The following is a 20,294-nucleotide window of genomic DNA, read 5'->3' on the forward strand; positions in this document are numbered from 1 at the left end:
TGTGTGTGTGTGGCCAGCTCAGCCAACCAGGGGGCGGGGCTGGCTGGCATGTGGTGCTGGGGGATTGAACCGTGGTCCCTGATGCCTTGCCAAGCTTGTTCTAAGTAGGTGCTTTAGACCACTGAGCCATCTCTCCAACCCCCAATTTGTTTTGAAACTCTTTCGTTGCTACTTGTTTCTCAATATAATTATGGGGGAAAAAGATGACATTATCAAAAAAAGAAAAAAAGGCAAAGCTAAATCCATGCTATTAGTAATGAAATGGGTGAAATCACAGGTGATATTGCAGAAATCCATTTGATCCACAACCCTCACTTCAAAAACCTGTACTTTAATAAGATGAAAAATGCAGCAGAAATTGGCAGATTCCTAGATGCATATGAATATCAAATTTGACTAAAAAGATATATAATGGTGAATAACCAATTAGCCAATGAAATTACAAAAACAATCATTGACAACACCTAAATAAGTGAAGTACAAGTCCTGACACATTTACTGCTAAATTCTACAAGAGATTTAGAAATATAATGCCACTGTTCCTCAAACTCAATAATGGAATTCAAACGGAAGCAATTTCCTCAAATTGTTACTGAAAGCAAGCATTAATCTAACACCAAAATCAGAGAAGAAGCCAACAAAAAAAGAGGCTAATTTCCCTAATGAACACTGTTGCAAAAATTCTCAGTAAGATACTGGAAAAAAGAATGTAGCAAATCAGCAGAAAGATTACACACCTTGCCAAGTGGGATACAGTCATTGCTTAACATATGCAAGTCAATAATTGCAATATGCCACTTTAAAAGAAACAAACAATACCATCATATTATCACTTCAACATATACAGAAAATGCATCTGAAATGCATCCTTTACCTATGATTGAAGTCCCTGAGAAAATTGGAATAGAAAGTCTTTATATCAAACTGATGAAAGCAGTCACTGTAAAATCAGAGACAAAAAAATGATGTGTATAACCTCCACTCCTATATAATGCAGTTCTAGAAACACAAACCATAGCATATAGACAAGAGAAAGAAATAAAAATGAGTAAGAATAGTAAAGGAAAAATTCAAATTACCATTATTTGTGGATGATGTGATACTCTATGTAGAAAACCCACATAATGCAACTAAGAGAATCATAGATTTAATAGCAAATTCAATACCACAGAAGGACACAAAATCAGAAATGAAAAGTCAATATCATTCCTGTAAAAAAACAACAATGTCATTGAGAGAGAAATTAGTGATACCAATCAATCCTTACTTCAAAAACCTGTACTTTAATAAGATGAAAAATGCATCCATACCTGTATCCCACTTGGTCATGCTGTGTAGTTTTCCCGATGATTTGTTACATTATTTTCTCCAGTATCTTACTGAGAATGTTTGTAACTATGTTCATTAGGTAACTTGACCTCTTTTTTGTTGGCTTCTTCTCTGATTTTGGTGCTCAGGTAATGCCTCAAGTAAAACGAAGTATTTATGAATCAATCTTACAGAGGAATTAAAAGACCTTTATGCTGACATCTACAGTATTCTGAAAAAGGAGATTAAAGAGGATATCAAACGGTGCAAATATATCCCTTGCTCTTGTGCATACAGAAACAATGTAAATGATCATGTTTCCACAACAGTTTTACAGATTTAATGCAATCCTGATACAAATATCAATAGGATATATCACAGAATTTAGAAAAACAATCTTAAAATTCATATGCATTATGAAGGGAATAGAATATCAAAAGTAATTCTGGATAAAAAGGACAAGACAGGTGGTCATGCCCCGACTTAATATTATACTACGAATTCATCATGATAAAAAACACCATTTTACTGGCCAAAACAACAAAATAAATACAACAAACAAAATGAAAGAGACCGTAGTATCAATGGAACACAATAGAAGAAACTAAAACAACTCCAAATGCACTCAGCTACCCTTTTTTGACAAGGGGCACAAATGACTTTAATGGAAAAAAGATTGCTTTGTTAATAAATGGATATAGGAAAACTGGCTTTCTACATGGTGAAGATTAAAGCTAGACCTTTATCTCTTAACTTGAACTAAACTACAGTTAAAATGGGTCAAACATGTAAGTATTAAAATGGAATCTATTAGTCTGCTGTAAGATAAGAGAGGTAAAACTCTGATGACAGAGATGTAGGCCAAAACTTTATGAACAAAACAGTTGAGCAGGAAATAATAGAAAGAATCAACAACTGGGTTCTCAACATATGGAAAACCTTTTGCACAATCAAAGCAACCAACAGAGTGAAGAGGTAACAAACAAAATAGCAAAACATCAGCATTTCTTCAGAAAAAGGAAATATCTGCAATATGTAAACTATTCAAACATATTAAACGACTCAAATTTAAAAACTCAATCAAAAAGTTGGCAACTGAAACACGTAGATACTTCTCAGAGGAAGAACTAAAGGTATCAATCAAATGTATGAAAAATGTTGAACATCACTGCATTCAAGAAATGCAAATTAAAATAACACTGAGATTCTATCTTACTCCAGAAAGAATGGTTAATATCAAGAAATGAACTAATAGAAGAGGGGAGTGTAATTGTTGAAATAAGAGAGAACTAGAGACTGAGGAGGCAGAGGTATTAGCAATAGCAGGGAGGGCTTGGCCCTTGGTGGGATTACTACCTGGGACACACAGGCATCAAGGCCTGGGAAGCTGGCAGGGTGCACAGAAAGCACCAAGTGTCACTGCTGCTCCTCTCCTCACAAGCTATTGGCACAGGGATCCTGACATCTCCTTTTTATTTTTCCTCTAGGATGTATTTAAGGGAGAAAAATAAGAAATATCCCTCTGTATCCAGAAACAATGTAGCATTTCATCCATTTACATTGGGTTTCCACCAGATATTGGGTTTGAAAATAAATGATGTGAGTCCCAAGGGAGGGAGGATGTGTCAAATGACACTCACTCACCACCCACTACTTGAACTGCTGTTTTGTTTTGGTTTTGCTTTTTTTATTTTTATTTTAAGGAAGGATCTATAGGGTGTTCATGGTCTCACTACTACATAGGGTTCATAGTGACCAGCCTGTTTACCACGGCCTAAGAACTGGGATTACAGGTGTGTGCCACCACGCCCTGTTTCAATCACTGTCTCAGAGTGCCCCAAGGGTGGGGCCTGCATAGCAGGCCTGGGGATTGAATCCATGGCCCCTGAGCATGCTTGCAGGCACTTTAATCCCCTGAGCTATTTGGTCTATGCTGTTTTTGTTTTTTTAAAGACAGGTTCTGGTTATGCAGTCCAGGTTGGCCTTGAGCTCAAATTGTTGCCCAGGCTGTTCTCAAACTGGCAAAGATCTTCCTCTCCTGCCTCAACCTCCTGGGTGTTGGGCTTGTAGATATATGTCACCACCCATTTCTTACCAAGTTTTTGTGAGTCTGCAGACTTTGTGGTCCCAGGAGACTATCTGTTCAAAGTGTTGTCACCAAAAAGACAACTGAGTCAGTCACTAAAACAGTACAGACCATTAAGAAATCCATATAAGAAAAAATAGGTGACATCTTTGATAAGACAATTATAGCAGACTTTCAGAAGGAACAAAAAAATTGTTGAGAAATAACACATAAAGAAGTCTGAAGCAGCTCTGACCCACTGGGTGGACTGTAACAATGAGCAATGATTCAACTACAAATCCTGGCCTTACCAGCTAACAGAAGGAATTTCCTTTGTGACCTTCCAGCTGGCATGCAGTTTCACTTCAATTTTGATTGGATGTACCATGTTGCCTTGGTCTTGCCACCAGAGGATGAGCTACTGAGCAAGATGAGCTTTGCAAAGGTGACTGAAATGAACAGCACTGGCATTTGAAGGTTCCAGACTCCTAAAGCAGGAATGGGGTCATGCCCCTATAATCTCAGAACCTGGGAGGCTCAATCACCACATTACCACGGTTTGACACCAGCAGGGCTACAAGTCAGCCAGTATTTAAAAAAAGAAAAGGACAGGGCTCCTGAAATCCATCTATCCCCAGGGCCTGAGTTGGACCTCTGTGGGAAGGCACATGTCTGGCCTGGAAAGATCTGGGTCCAATGCCCTGCCCCACACTGCACCTTCTCATGCAGCATGATCTTATGTATCTTTCCTAGGTGCTGAAATCTTCTGGAGGAACTACTTCTACCGAGTGTCCCTCATCAAGCAGTCAGACCTGCTCATGTCCCTGGCTGAGCAGCAGCAGCAGGCCTCGGTCAAGGAGGACAAGAGTGGCAGCGTGGGTGCCAACTCACTTCTGACAGACACAATACAGCTCAAAATGCTGCCTGTCCTAATCAAAGCTCAGCTTAAAACTCAAGAGAATGAGGAAGAAATTTCTACATCCCAGATGTTTCTGAGTGCATCAGTGATGCCTTTGATGCCTATAACTTAAACCAGGACTTAACTAAAGAAATGGAGCAACTTCTGCTCCACTGTAAGGAAGAGGAGACAGCTACCATAGAAGGAAATTCTGCTGATTGAGAGAAAGAATTGCAACAGGAGCTTCAGGAGACAAGTTGATGAGAACTGGGATAAGAAAACAAAAAAATGCCTCAGGAAGAAAACTCACTGTTTCCAGAAATAAACAGATAACACATGCCATTCTGTACACTTATGTGTTATCAATGTTGATGCTCAATCAGAAGGCACAAAAGTTCTTTTTTTCAAGCTGAAACTTGCATCTTCTACTTCAAGTTTATAGAACAGTTATTCTAATAATCATGAAAAGGATGCTTGATGTAACAATCTGTTGATATGAATCATATGAGAGTTGTTCTTTTAGGCAGTGTAGATATTTTGCCACAGAAACAGGTAAAATTTTTAGAGTTCTGTGTTCCACAAGATCAAACATACAATTTCTTCTTCACTTACAGGTCTGCAAACAGTTGTGTTCCTCACTACATTGTTGTTGATACATGAGTGTTAAATGTCTTATTGAATATATTACCATCCTTATGACCAAATTATACCAAAGAAAGAGGAAGTACTCTCAGAACTGTTTTGTAGTGTTTTCTTTCCCTGAGGGTTAAAAGGTAATATAATGAAGATGATTGGAGACACTTGGTAGGCATGGTGGTGCCCATCTGTAATCCTAGCACTCAGGAGGCTGAGGCAGGAGGATCACCATGAGTTCAAAGTCAGCCTGAACTACATAGCAAGACACTGTCTCAAATAAAAATACAAGAAAAAATGTAAATAACATTGAGGACAGTGTGCAATGAGCAAAATTTAACCATGGGTGATTCCTTGCACACCTCAGTGTTGCCCTGAGCTGAAGCACTTGCCTGGTGTGCTCAAGGCCCTGGTTGTGAGTCACAGGAAAAAGAAGATTATTGTGTACAAATATTTGAAAAAAAAACCTGTTTTCCTCTAGGGATCTATGTCTTTCATGCATTCTTTTTTGCTTCACTGCTTTTTAAACTAGACCATAAATGTGATGTGATGGATTTTGTAGCAAGCAGGGTCTTCTGTCTTTTTGTGCCAGTGACTTTCACAACCCTGTGTACCCTAAACTGTTCTGGTTTATGTAATTACTCTATATTAGGCTTAGGGCTTTGTCTTAATTAAACCAACATCTTTTCTAGATCTGCTTTGAGATCAGGTGCAAGCGAGTTCTTGCCATTCTGATTGTTCTTCACGGTGGTCTCTTGTTAAAAACTCCCTAAGCCTTTGCTGTTTTTCAGTAGTCTTTGTTTCATAAAGGGGAATAAAAGTAAGACAACTCTTTCTAAAAAGAGAAAGAAATGAATTAATAATAAATGCTGGTTTGTCTCTGAGAAAGAGGGAACCCTTCTGTATTGCTACTTTCATTTTTAATTAGTACAAACAGCATGCAAATCACTATGTAGTGTCCTCAAAAAACTAATGATAGAGTTTCCATTTGACACAGCTACTCCCTTTCTACATGTCTGCCCAAAAGAGTTAAAAACATCATACCATAGTGATATATGCATAAACAAGTTTAGGAGCATAATTTGTAGTACCTAATTTTTAAAGCAATTTTATTGAGAAAAAAATAGCAATAAGACAGTTTCAAAATAAATCAGTAAAACAGTTTCCATAATTAATACATTGCATATTGTTGTCTTAGTGGTTATACATTGTACAAGCTGCAGACATGATATCCTGTCCAAAACAACTATTAGAACAAAACTTTCTAGTCATTGAATTAAGAAAATGTACCGGAATATCTATCTTTATTTTGAATATACAGATATAAAATTGTCCTTCATTTGCATTACTTTTTTGTTTAGTTTTGCTGATTCTTTGCTAATTTTTTGTCTGTTTGACCTATCTTTTCAGATAAATGGGTTTTAAATTCTCCTGTTAAGATTGTGGTATTGGATATTAGATTTTTCATGTCAAATAGGATTTGTCTGATATAGTTGGGTGCTCTCATGTTTCATGCATCCATGTTTGTGACTGTTACTTCTTCCTCTTGAATTTTTCTCCTAACCAGTATATAGTGGCCTTCTTTATTTTGTTTGATAATTCTTAGTTTGAAGCTGAGAATGTCTCAGAATGGGATTTCTACCCCTGCTGCTTTCTGATGTGCTCAGATGTGTAGAATTGATTTCTATGCTTTGACTTTCATCCTATGAATTTCTTTATGAGTTGAGTGTGCTTCTGGAATACAACATATTTTTGGATTTCATTTCTTAATCCACTGTGCCAGTCTATTTCTTTTAATTGGTGAATTGAGTCCATTTACATTGTTGGTTATAATTGTGATGCAATGACTTATGATTGACATGATATTTGCCTGCTGATGTTACTCCTTTTTCTCCTGTATGTAATAGTTTGTTATATTTAGTGGGTTCCTTCTGTTCTCGTTCATGGTGCTCTGATCATTTTGCTCCCTCTCTAGAACTGCTTTTAGTGGTTTGTGTAGGATTGGCTTCGTCATCATGAAATTCTTTAGTTGTTCTTTGTCATGGAAGTATTTCACTTCTCCATCAAACTTGAAAGAACTTTTTCCAGGGTGTACTTGTCTGGTATGGTATTTTTTTTTCATAGAGGACTTGAAGTACTCTGCTCCATATTCTTCTTGCCTTCATGGATGGTGAAGAAAAATCTGCCATAATTCTGATGTGTTTTCCTTTAAATGCAATCTCTTTCTTTTCTCTAGCAGCTTTTAGTATACATTTCTTGTGCTGGATTTCTGGGATCTTGACTTTTATGTTTCTCGGTGTGTTTTTAATTGAGTTGAAGTTATTTGGAGTTCTGTATGCTTCAGTTACCAGGATGTCAGATTATCTCCTCAACTTTGGTAAGTTTTCTGCTCTTACTACTGCACATATTCTTTTTATATCATTTGTATTGACTCCTTCTTTTTCAATGATGCCTGTTAGTCTCACATTGTGCATCTTTCCATAGTATTGCAGGTGAGGAATTATTGTTTTTGTACACTAGGGTTTTTTTTTGAAGAGATCTTTTTTTACCTTTTCACTAGCTGTGACAGTGTCTTCAAGATCTGAAACTCTATATTCACTTTACTCAAACCCTTTTGCAAGCTTGTATTTGAGGTTTTAAGTTCCTCATGTGGTGGTCCTGGGCTGGATCTGGAGAGTTCCAGCTGGTGCAGGTGAGCAGGGTTGCTCTATGCACTCGCTGGTCTTGGGCTTGATCTGACTCTGGAAGGGTGGATGGGTCCCAAGAACGAGGTGGAAAGTCTCACTCACTTGGCGGCCCTATGCTGGATCTGGGGAGGTGGGAGGTTAGAGTTGTCCCGAGAGTGCGAAAGAATGTCTCACTCATGCAGTAGGCCTTGCTGGATCTTGAGATGTCCAGCAGCCGTAGAAGAGCAGGGAAGCTCTTCCCTAGCTTTTGGAAAAATACCAGATTCTCATCATGAGTGATTGAATAAATAAACTTTTTTATGCATACTAGTTTACTATGTTGCCATAAAGAAAGATAAATATGAGACATCACTTTAAGACCATAATTTTAAGTGAAATAAATCAGATACACATTTAAGTATTGCATTGTTTCTTTTTTGTGAGAAAATAAAAGGGTAAATAAGAACAAAATAGATGATTGGTATTGAGAAATAGCTAGAATGTGTTCATATATAAAGGAGAAAAAGGGAGGGAGAGGGATACATAAAGGAAGAGAAAAAGACAAAAGAAACTGGAGTGAAAAAATAGGATGCAAACTGTTGTAAACAAAGATGAAAAGAAGTAAGGAAGAGAGGGAAGGTGAATGTGGAAAAGTAGAATCATCAAGATATATTTTATAAAGCTACAATTCCATATGATATATGTGGTGATTATATATAATTAAACTGTATCAATAAAACTAATTAAAAATTAAATATAATATCAAAAAGAAAAAGAATTTCTAAAACAGTTCATTTTATTATGTGTTAAATAGTACATCTAATTTATTGAATGCTATACACTGTAGAGCATCATTCGTTTATACTTGTGATTACCTATATAAGCTGTGGTTTGCTGCTCTGTATTTTGAAAAAGTAACATACATACTTCACATGGCTCTCCTAAAAATCAAACAAAATTCAAATTTTTATTTTTATTGATGCATAGCTTTTTATCATAGCATAAATTTTATCCAGTGCACTCCAGAGTAAATTTCTAATTATAGCTAATCTTTCACAAACGTAAATCTGTGAAGCTATTAGTATAATATTATTAGATTCCAAAAAGGCTTTTGTGGTCACTTATTTGCATTTAGGTTTAAAATCCATGACTCTTGTAGTTCTTATCTGCCACTTATGAAGAATGTACTTAAGGCTACTTTACCTTTAAAACTCAACACATATTTCAGAATAGCAAATGTCCAATACTATTTTTGTAATAGTTTAATATATTTATAAATATATTTCAATCATAGATCTATATTTTAAAAATTAGAATAAAGCAATGATTTGAGGCAAATATTTCAAATCAGAATGAATGAAATCATGATATAGATTTATCATTAAAATATCTTATTTTACACTATGAAAGCGATGTATGTAAGATATATAGTAGAAAAGAGAGCAACAAACATGTTTTCATTGATTACATCACCAAATAATAATAGCTTCTACACTTCAGTTTATGCCTTAACAGTGTTGGTGGGTTATATTGAACAAAATTAAAAGATAATACTAAAACATTGCAAAATCTTAAGCTAATTTAGAAGTCTTAGACTAAACTAGGTGTCATTGATGCTCCAACATGTACAAAATCTTTCTGAACCTAAATAACAATATTTTTCAAAGAATATTTACTGGACACTGACAGAATTGGCAATGAAAATACTCATACTATAGTAAACTAGATATATAACTGAAGGAGATTCTGTCAAGGTAAACAATTTAAAACCAAAACGGGAGAAATTCACTTAACATATTGGGACACATGTTCATTGATCTTTGAGCTTGTATAAATTCTATCAAAAGTATCTTGCCATAATTGTTCCACTGTTTGTTTGTTTGTTCGTTTGTTTTGCGGAACCGGGGATTGAACTCAGTTCCTTGAGCTTGCCAGGGAAGCACTTATTCCACTGAGCCATCTCCCCGGCCATTTTCCACTGTTAAAAAGTGTTAAAGGTAAATTAGTCACAGTAACCTGGGGATGGGTAGACAAAGAAAATAAATCTCTTTTAGACATTTCCAACGTCCTTGAAGAACTACTTACTTCTGAAAGGAAATTATGAGTCTCTCTCTCATAATTTCCCAGCTCAATTTTTTCTGGGTCTGGTAAGAAAAATTTTATCTTGGCATAATCAACTTCCATATGTTTAACACCAAAAAGTTTTTGTTTAGCTTTCATGCATATTTTAAGAGAAACAATTGTTTATAAATTAATAAAAGGAGTAAAAAAAATACAAGCTGAGCATTTTGATCCATGTTTGTCTCTGACTCCTGCATATAGCCTATCTAAAAATTATAAAATCTATGATTGAAAGTAATACCTTAAGTCTGGTAGAAAGTGACTATTTACAATCATCACAACTGTTTTGAGACTTTGTTGCTTAATATTGTTCTAGTAGTGTGTCCCTTCTCTATTGTATAGTGCACTACTATTATGATAGAAGCTAGAGATTTTGTTTATATCATATGTTAATGTAAAATTCAAAGAGTAAAAATCTTTTTATGCTATTTCTAGAGAACATGAAATAAAGTCCTGCAACATTACCTGGATTAAGGGAGGTTGTATGATTAAAAAAATAATAATAATCGAGAAACTTCTACTCCATGCTTTTGTAGATGAGTGAATCCTTGCTACAGGTTTCTGAAGTGAAAATTTTAAGTTGTTTTATTTATTTTTTTAGTTGAGTTTATATTTGGACAATGCAGTTAAACATACATGGTGATATCTAGGCCTAGATGCTTAAACCATCCATCAGCAAAATGTTTATCAAATTGGAGATTGCAGTGAATTACTGGTTTAATAATAAATTAACTTGTGGCAGGTATTTTCTAAACTGGTAAAAAAGCAAACCTGTAATAAGGTATAATTTCATAAAAGTTTGCTTTGCTTTGTATAAATAAAATCATGTAAGTGTACACGTTCATTACATGAAATATATTTTTTACTGTGAGCTACATGCAAGCAGTTTGAAAGCATTATCTATACTCAATCTTGATTTTGTTTTTGTCTATAAATGGTCACATTAATACTGAATATTAAGCACATTTTATGATAATTATTTTATTCTAAACATTTATATAAGCAAAATTACTTTTAAAATAGTAGTATTGGAGCAGGGGAGAAGGCTCAGTGGAATAAGCGCTTCCCTGGCAAGCGCAAGGGCCTGATTTTAATCCCTGATTCTAAAAAAAAAATAAAAATAAAAATAAAAAAAATAAAAAAAAACTGTGGTATTATTTTAATTTTGTCACAATTTAGTGTTTTGATAAGTAATATGATGCAATGGATTTTAGAACAAACATGTTTGGATTCAAATCTGAGATGAATCATTACAAGCTTCATGCTCTTGCAAAAGTTACATGTATTTCCTTAGTTGTAAATTGAAATGTTTTATTGATTTGGATGTTATAAAGATTAAAAGAGATAAATTATGGAAAGTACTGGGCAAGGGTAATGTTTATTGAGCAGCGATTAGATGTTAGATATTGTTCTTTGATCTTTATTATATTCGGTATGTTCAGGCTCACATTGTTTTCTTTGCTCAGTGAGAAAACCTTATTCTGCTTGCTGTTGTGTAGTTAAAATCTTCTTGGTGTCTATATGAGCTACATAAGCTAAAAATATTTCAATTTTTATTTGAGACAACTCTTGTCTCTTGCAACCAGAAAGATTCTGATGAGACATTTCTGTAAACTTATGCCAATAAAGCCAGTATTCGAATTTTCTGACATTTTGTTGTGCTTTTTTTTTTTTACTAGAATCTCAAAATTGAGGGATCTATTGTTCTCTGTGATATACTTGTTATACTATGTAAGTCTTTGGGGTGACAGCTGGAAGTTAGTACAAGAATAATTTCATCACACTGCCCCAAATGGTAGAGAAAGGACTATTAGTACTTTTTTTGTTGAATAAAAATGATAAACCTGATGCAGTTTCATGATTGAGAATGTATATACTAGTAAGCTTGTGAATGCATGTGTTCATGTTGTTGCCTTTGTCTTTGTATGACTGAGAGAATGTCTAGATGAAAGAAGCTGAGGAAATTTGGTTGACCACCCAACAAAATCAACATTCATCAGGCCAGGGAGACAGCTCAGTAGAATAAGTGCTTGCCTGGAAAGCCCAATGTCCTGAGATCAATCCCTGGTACTGCAAAAAATAAAAAATCAGTATTCATCAAAGACAATGGAAAGACTATTACTTTTCCCTGACTTTTGTAAATTTATTTCTACCTAATGACTTTTACCAAGAGTTTTCATGGAACTTCTATTCCCTGAAATAAAACTCACATTGTGAGTCAAACTTCTGGAACAAGTATAAATGAAAGAGATGCCAAATGTATTAAATTACACCATAATTATATACAAAGCAGATATTAAGTTTTTTATGGGCAAAAAGGTTATATTGATTCGACTTCTACCAAAGTAATCTGAAAGGGAAATTTCTTATCTTTTCTGCATATGCTCATTTATAATAAATTGGATATATTCTGGAATCTTAAAAGAACTTCGTTTCTCTGGGCTAGTGCAGCCCTTATTGTAAGAGAGTTGCATTCACTATCATATTTCTATATTTCAAAAAGTTTTGTTTGCTAGAGTTATCATTGAAACTCACAGAGAAGATACATTCCATAACAGCCATCTCCATTCAAATTGCTATTACATTTAATTCACTTTCATAAATCTGATATGCTACTGATAGAATTCATGGCTCCTGCATTGTCATCATATTTATTTTTCCTTCATTTTTGGGTAGTTTCTCTGACCTCTGTTCTTTTATTTTTAAATTTAAATTCTTTTAAATTGTAATAATGCAATGAAATCATTTCATCGAAAAGGAAAGTTAAGTAAAACTTTGAAATGTGTTGTCTTGATTATTTGTAATTGTGCAGAATAAACAATACCTTAATAGCCCACCTGTCTTTTATTCTATTGCTTTAACAGCATGAAAAATTTAATTAAAGTATAAAAGTTTTCCTTTGTATGCTACTGTGGCTGTTGATGTTATTACTTCCCTTCCTATTTTACAAAAACGTGATCCTTTTGAGATACTTAAACCACTACACTTGAAGGTATTTGTTTCAGCATGTTGGCTTTCCAACAGGTACTGAATGACTGGTGTGATATTTCACAAACTATTTGTACTTAAGATGCCTAATTTAACATTAAAAAGCATAAATAAAAATGGTTTCAGAGCAGTTAAACTATGCACATTATTGATAGGGCACTGAGAATTCTTTCTAGAATTTGAATTTCAATTGTGTTATTGTAGGAAGAAACAAATGAATATTTTAGCAAACACATTTTCATACCAGTCCATCAATAATTATTTTATCTTACAGTAACAAAGTTCTAATTTGTTCAATATGTATGAAGTAGGTGGATGACCTAAACAATTAGCGAGGTCTTGCATATTATATAAAATCTCATCATTTCTCTTCAGTTACCTTTGAAATAATACATTTTTGTCTTTCATGGCTGAGACCTTAAAATATTTACCATGTATCTGCTCAATGTATTTTCCCAGAAGAATTAAATTTTTCATATCACAATGATATATGTGCACCCATGTTTACAGCAGCCCAATTTGTAATGGCTAAATTGGAAATAATCCAAATACTCATCAACTGAACAATGAATAAAATGATGTGTTATTTTGTGTAATGGAGTACCCTTCAGCTATAAAGAAGGATAAACTCAAGGCTTTTATAGCTAAATGGAGGGAAATACAGATCATACTCATAAGTGAAATATATCAAACACATATGTGTAAATATTGTCTTGTCTCCATAGTGTAAGAAACTAAGAGTAAAGAAGATATGGCATCTGCAATAGATGTAGAGGAAGGGGAAAAAAGCTACTCCACAGAAAAGAACAACTGGGATTGGGGGAAAGGAGAAAAGAAGAAAGGGAAAAAATGTAGTCCATTGAAAATATCAGTTTGTGCTTATATTGGCCCATTAATTTTGCATGCCCACATCTTATAATTTGAGCAATTATTTGGAAGACAACAATATGCAATACATTAAGCATTGTTAATTTCTTCTAATCCTTCTATGAAACTCTGTATCATTGGCTCATTTCTTTTTTATCTCTTCTTCCTTATAATAAAAACAAATTGAGATTACTATTAATGGTATCCTCTTTATTATTCAAATTATTTTATGTCATTAAAACATAAGACAGCTGTTGAATTTTTGGGAAATCTATCTTCTACATGGGTGCAAAGTATATTTTATAGAGTGGGTGTTGCAGTAAATTGTCATAATATAAATATGTATTCAGATAAATATATATTATATGCAATGTTTCACATGAGTGAGGTTAATGGATTTCAGGAAAGAAATAGACTACAATATTGTTATTTAGTTCCATTGTGACTTCTTTTCTCTTATCAGATTGACTAATGATTATTGGTACTTGGCCTTTTCTTAGCATAATAATTTATAATAAATTAAATTACAATAGACATTTTCCATTAACTGAGAAATAGGAGGTTGGCTAGTGACTTGTACATGTTTGACTTGTTCCTCTACAACTTTTTTTTAAAAGCAAAATTCAGGTGATCTGAAAGATAGTTCAGCTCTATTTAGGAATTTATTGGATTGACTAGTAATTGTATACAGTGCATAAATAAGATCTTCTCTAGATTAACTTTGAATGTATAAAATTATTTTTCTAAGTTACATCAACACTATAAAATAATTTATATATATAAAACTTCAGGAAAGATAACAATTCTACCGACACTGATGACATGAGAACAAGGCATGTTCTTATAGTGTAACCATTGCATTAAATTGTCTTTCTGAGAAGCCCATGTTACCTCAACAAGATAATAGTAACTTTGTGAAAAAAAGATTAGTTTCTTTTTTTTAAGGTACCAGGGATCAAACTCAGGACCTTGCACTTGCCACGCAGGTGCTTTTTGCTGCTGAGCTATATCCTTGGTAAAAAGATTAGTTTCACAAAGAGGCTACATATAACAAACCAATCCATATTCTCAATAGAATATTTTCACAGAACCCTTCCAAATAACAACAACAACAAAAAAAAAAAAAACTAGTTCCACTGTGTAATTGGAGGCTATTTTCCTACTTAATTTATCTGTCAGGCAGCACTTTTGCTTTTACATTGGGTCACACACTATTTTTCTGTATCTCTTAGGATAATTTTGACTTTCCATTATCGCATCCTCCTACACTATAATAAAAACACTTTTAGGGCACTGACTGTTTGAAGTCTGTATCCTCAACAGTTCCTTGTATATTTGAGTGGTGAAGAAAATGATTATTGAATAAATAAATAACTTGCATGAAGATAGATGTATTAAATATTCCAAAATGTTAAGTACTCAGTGAAATAACAGTTTTAGGATGATAGAAAGGAAATACTATTACAAAGTTAACATATAAATTATCATTCAAGAAATTGTGAAGGCTGAAAATAAAAGAAAATCTATAATGTTTTTCAACCAGCATATTTTTGTTTTAGTTGAGCTTCTACAGCACACTAATATACTAGGTGCAGTGGCTATAAAGATGGATAAGGCATAGTCAGTTTCTTTTGCTTTTTCTTTTAATGTATCTAGTACAGGTCTATAGGGTCTTACTGGGTAGATTGGACTCATAGTGAGTCTCCTTTGTTCAGCCTCCCAAGGGCTGGGATTACAGGTGCGTGCCACCACACCCAGTCTCAATCCACAGCTTAGCATGCCCCAGGGTTGGAGCTGGCACAGCACACTGAGGATCTATCCCTGGCCACTATGCTCTACCTAAGCATGTGCTTAAATCTGTTGAGCTATCTGGATGGCCCTCATAGTCCATTTCTTAAAATATAACAAATGTGCACATCTCATGCATGACATGATTTTAAATCTACAAATTATTATTAAGAAAAGTCAAAGATATACGTGATTGTATTACTACTTATAGAAGAATGACTCATGGAAGGAAAATATGTGTACCCAAAACACATCCCACAGTTATTGAAGAATTCTGCATTCACAGAATGATTAGGATTAATCACTTTTAAAAAGATTGCTTGCTCTGAATATCTTATATATTTACTGTGACACTACAATGCCAAAAGAGTGAAAATGGATTTCATTAACATACAAATGTTTATTAGAATTTTTTAAAAACTACAAAAGAAGTTCATGTGAGCAGAACATATTGAATCAATAAAATTTACCACATATCTTATAGATTTTTTCAAATTGAAGTTTATTTTAAAATTTGCATTAATATGTGTTTGAATATATAATTATTGCATTCATTGTGAGGAAAGGGTATGTGTAAATAATCTCAATGCATTTTTCCCCTTCCAAACACCCTGTTCTAGTTTGCCAGCATCAGACGCATATCTTTATCTTATAAGGCCATATGCAGCTAATTATCATATCTGCAGAATGAAAACAAGACCAATAGGCCAAAAATCTATTAAAAATCTTTAGACAAGTATACTAAGTGAACAGAGACATATACAAACATTGTCCATGCTGAATTACAGTAGCCATTTTCTATCACTTTTTTCTGTGATCTGTCTTTGATTTTACACTTTATGTTTTGAGATTTTCATATCAGAGAGACCATATGATACTTAATCTCATGTGTCTGATTTACTTGACCTGATAAAGTCTCAAGGTGCATCCATTTTTCTACAAATGACTCAATTTAATTCTTCTTTACAGCAGAGTAATGCTCCACTGTGCATAAATACCATATTTTCTTTATCCATTCATCTGTTGATATATAGGCTGCTTCTAAGATACAGATATATGAACTGTACTGCTCGAGATGTGAGTATTCATACAAAACCATAGCTCATATCTTTAACAACTTTGGCAAAATATTCTTGTAGTCACTTTCTCTCCTGAGACAAAATACACAATACCAAAAGTTAAAAAGGGAAAGATTCATGTAACTCTCAGTTTGTAGAGGTTTCTCTCCATAATTCGCTGACTCTGAGGCAGAGTGCCACATGGCAGAGGGGTATCACAGAGAACAGATTATTTTGCCCACAAAGTAGCGAAAGCAATCAGGCATAACCACACCTATCTCTATCCCTTACCTCTTATCCAGAACACTTAAGGTACGTAGCACTTAAACTATAATTCTAGAGTCTTGAATCCTGCATTGCACCATGAATCAATCCCATTGCAAAGCTTCACCTATGACCACAAGAGGCTTTTGAAGGACAGCTATACATAAACCAAAATAGATACTTATAGCAGGAAGAGCAGGGTCAAATGGAATTAATATTAGTAGATTTTGGGGGAATATTCATACTGATTTCCACAGTGGTGGTATCAGTTTATAGTCCTATGAACAATGAAGAAGGGCTCCTTTCCCCACACAGCCTTACAAGTACGTTTTGTTGGTTGATTCTGGATGATAGTCTATCTTTCTGGAGTAAGATGGAAACTCAGTGTTGGTTTAATTTTGTTCTTATAGTCTAAAAATTCCTAAATATGGAAATTCATTCTGAAATATTCCAAAGTCTAAAACTTTTAGAGCACTAACAGGGTGTCATAGGTGGAAAATCCTACAACTTACCACATTTAATGGGTTGGAATCAAAACACAGATGGAATAAAAATTGCATAGCTATGTTTAAAGGATATATTTGAAGCATAAAATGATTTTACATGAGATGATGTTCCATCCTGTTTACACTGCACATCTCATTATACCTAGGCAAATATCCCAAAGTGCAAAAAAAAATCAGAATTGAAACTATTGGATCCCAAATATTTAAGATATTTGACATATACAGAAATACATAAAATTATAGAGTGTTCTGAATTTCTGGATGTGTATATGACTACTCAAACTTTCGTTATAAAAGATTAGTTTTGCACAATATATATTTTTTGATGTGTGATACTTTGGCCTCTAATTGAAAGTGGCAGTTTTATATTAGACTGGAAGATAAAATCTATTCAGAACATTTAAGAGGTGATATCTTCTGAAAGAGGTATAATTTGAATGATTAAGAACACATGGGAAGCTCCTAAGGCAAATTCTACATCATCTTTATTAGATACTCAAGCTTTTGAAGCTTATTTCTAATGTTCTTTAACACAAGACCCATGCTATTTTCTCCTTTTATGTCTCCTCACACCTGATAAAATCTTTGAACATACTTAAAATGTAATGTAGATACAGTTAGTAGGAACTTGAGTGAAGTACTAGAATAACAAAAATTATGTATTTTTTTTTGCAAAAAGTATTCTAACAAAATCCCACAAATGAATCTCTCAAATCATTATTTGCCTATAAATTATTGATGTTATGACTCTGTGAGGAGATTTGTCACTGAATATGATAATAATAATTAATAACAGTACCATAGTTTCTTTCAACTTGCACATCCTGAAATTATTTTACAAAGGACTCTTTTGTGATGTGCAGCTATCTCAGGTGACAATTTGTAAGCTATTTAGCAGCTGGCCATCAGTTATATACAAAAAGTGAAGAAAAGGTTTCTCTGTAGAATCTGCAACATATACAATGCAATCATATAATTTAAATTAGATTAAGACACTGGAGCTAATTAATACACACATGCTTGAAAAGTGGCATAGGGAAATTAGTAAGTACAAAGGAATTGAGATTTGAATCACATATTTTAGCTCAAAGACAAAGCTGGCAGCAACAGTGTCTTCTCCAGTGCTGATTCAGAGCTGCTGAGATAGTGTGCAACAGCATAAAACAATGAAGAGAAGTGATCATTTCTTAGGTAGATATATAATGTACACACAGGAACACACACATAATCAAACAAAAATTCTGCATATTTATTGAATAAATTTGTAAATTCACTATTGTCCTAACACTAAATGCCAACCGTTAATTTTATTATGTAGCTTCCCAGTGTCATGATTCAGCATTGCAGGTGTACCTCATTACATGGGGTCTCATTAACCAGAAAGTTACATTATAGCAAAATAGAGAATAAATTCACTCTATGCTGTTAGTATCCTCACATGAATAGAAATTTATCCTCAGACAAGCATTTTTCAAATGCATATGCAAAATGGATTCTCCAGTTGTCTGTACCTTGCCAGAGAAACAGCAGGTAATGACCACCTGCTATTCATGTCTCCCATAACCTGATCTTGGATTTGTCATCAAATCTGGGCTACGACAGTGGGGGATAAGACTCTGTCTGCATGAAGCAAACATTTGAAGCTAAATCAAGGTAGAAAGAACAGGGTTTTCTGCATCCTATGCCTTAAATGAGCCATGGCTTCAGGCAGGTGGCAGATGTTCTGAGTTACTGATAACTCCACCCATCTTGTGCTATAATCATCTTCAGGCAGGAATAGCAAAAAAAAAAAAAAAAAAAGTCTACATCCCTAACATTATTATAAAGGTTGACTGAAAATCAGAATAGTTGACATATGAAATTTTACAAGCTATTTCCTGCGTGATAATTATTAAAGAATTGTACAAATATGGTAAAATCTGCCACTGATTTAAATGGATAAATACCCAAAAGTAATGATAATAAGAAAATAATTACCAATATTTAATAAAACACTTCAAGCCTGGGGAGATGGCTCAGTAGAATATGAGCCTGCCTGTCAAGCACAAGGACCTGAGGTCAATCCTCGGTTCTGAAAAAAAAAAAAAAAAAAGAAGAAAAAAAAAGAAAACACTTCAAAAAAGAAATAAATGTCCTTTGTAAATCCAGCTGAAGAATAAATATTAACTTGAGAATTGTTACATAATTTTCATATCATTCTGGGATACGTTGATAGTAGAGTGTGAAAGTACTTCAATATTCCTAACCATTACCACATTATATTAACTACAAATATTTATAAAACGTTAAGATAGGAAGTTGACAAAATTTAATTTCATAAGGTCAGGGAATAGTCCAAATTTTATATATCTCAATTTTTTTTTCTGGTAATAGAAAAGTATCTTTTATTAAGCAAACTGCTCCACGGATAATAATAAAACATGGAAAAATACAAAATTATATATCTGAATGAATGGAAATATGACTGAAACAATAAAAAATAGAATTAGTAAAAAATTAATCAACAAAAATTAATAATGTTTGGTTTCCTTCTTGTGATTTTTTGTTATATTGCTACTATTGTCATTTGCTAGTTGATTTCATGAAGAAAGAGTGAAAATTAGATTGAAACTTGTAGATTTATTGGCTTACATAATTAATATTCAATTAGCCTAAAATTACTCATACTTAAAGGGGAACAAAGAGCGCAGACCCAGCGAACCCAGAGTGCAGGCCTGGCAAACCCAGAGCGCAGGCCTGGCGAGTGAGTGAGACAACTGCGGCCGCGGGGTCCTGAACAAGCCCAGAGCATAGGCCTGGCGAGTGAGTGAAACAACCCAGAGGCTTCCAGATCCTGAATAGACCCAGAGTGCAGGCCCAGCATGGAACCCTTCAGCAGAACTCCCTGCAAAGAGGCTAGAAGCAAGACCCACCCAGCTGATTCAGGAGCAGATCATCTTGCCAGAGTGACACAAAGGGTTCAGCTCTAAGGCCTGCAGCAGAAGGAAGTGGAGCACAGCAGCCAGATCCAAACAACACACACCTGGAAGAATCTGAACTTCATAGATCCAGACCTGGTGCTAAGGTAATAACTCTATCTAAGCTCTACACCAAAGGTCAGAAGACAGTGGTATACAAAATGACAAAGAGAAG

The 20,294-nt window shown here is 34.2% G+C and overlaps 1 pseudogene; it reads left to right on the plus strand.

Annotated features, from left to right (window-relative positions):
- LOC101585014 overlaps positions 1–4,596 on the plus strand; it is an 8,798-nt pseudogene extending 4,202 nt beyond the window's left edge.
- Positions 4,597–20,294: the final 15,698 nt, after the last annotated feature.

This window comes from Octodon degus, unplaced genomic scaffold, assembly GCF_000260255.1.
Source record: "Octodon degus isolate 3935 unplaced genomic scaffold, OctDeg1.0 scaffold00198, whole genome shotgun sequence".
NCBI lineage: Eukaryota > Metazoa > Chordata > Mammalia > Rodentia > Octodontidae > Octodon > Octodon degus.